This window comes from Ornithorhynchus anatinus, chromosome 14 (assembly GCF_004115215.2).
Source record: "Ornithorhynchus anatinus isolate Pmale09 chromosome 14, mOrnAna1.pri.v4, whole genome shotgun sequence".
Lineage (NCBI taxonomy): Eukaryota > Metazoa > Chordata > Mammalia > Monotremata > Ornithorhynchidae > Ornithorhynchus > Ornithorhynchus anatinus.
Window position 1 is genome coordinate 5,245,471 of NC_041741.1, and position 891 is coordinate 5,246,361.

Sequence of the window (891 nt, forward strand, 5' to 3'; positions counted from 1 at the left end):
ACTTTCCAAGTGCTTAATACAGTTCATTGCATTCAGGAGGAGTTCAATAAATAACAAAATACTATGGCTACTTTCCCCCATGCAGGGAGAATCAGGACCATCATCACCCTTCCTTCCTGACTCTCTTTCTCTGCTTCTCTCTATTAAACACGAGCGTATTTCTCACTATGAACTTTTATGACAAAGCCCTCATGTTCCTACTTGTCCTCGTTCTGCGTCATCAATGCACTTGGCTCTGTATCCCCTAAGCACTCGATAGCCATGCCACCCTCCGCCTCACAGCATTTACGTACATATCCTTGTCTTGACTTATGCCGTCGAGTCGTTTCCGACCCAGAACGACACCACGGTCACATCTCTCCCAGAACGCCCCGCTCTCCATCTGCAATCGTTCTGGTAGTGGTTCCAGAGAGTTTTCTTGGTAAAAATATGGAAGTGGTTTCCCACTGCCGCCGTCCGTGCAGTAAACTAGAATCTCTGCCCTTGACTCCCCCATGTCGCTGCTGCCCAGCACGGGTGAGTTTTGACCTGAAGCAGATTGTCTGCCACTCGCTAGCCACTGCCTAAGCTAGGAGTGGAATGGATAGACCTCTGCTTGCCTCTCCCTCACACGGTCAAGACTGGTAGAGGACTGGAAACTCTCCAGGTGCGACCCTGAGAGGGGCGTACATCTCCTTACCCTTCACCATTTTCTCTATCTGTAGTCTCATTATCTGTCTTCCCGTCTAGACTGTGAGCACCCTGTGGGCAAGAATCTTGTCTACCGACTCTATTGTATGGTACTCTCTCAAGTCAATAGCTCTGCACACAGTAAGCCCTCAATAAATAGCATCGATTTAGTACAGTGCAAGCACTCCGTACGTGCTCAATAAATACACTTGAACAAATGAC

The 891-nt window shown here is 48.4% G+C and overlaps 1 non-coding gene across 1 annotated transcript; it reads right to left on the bottom strand.

Moving 5' to 3' along the window:
* Positions 1–526: 526 nt before the first annotated feature.
* On the bottom strand, positions 527–664 carry LOC114816801. The gene has a single exon (XR_003764609.1). It is a non-coding gene; the product is annotated as a small nucleolar RNA SNORA7 (small nucleolar RNA).
* Between the last annotated feature and the right edge of the window lie 227 nt (positions 665–891).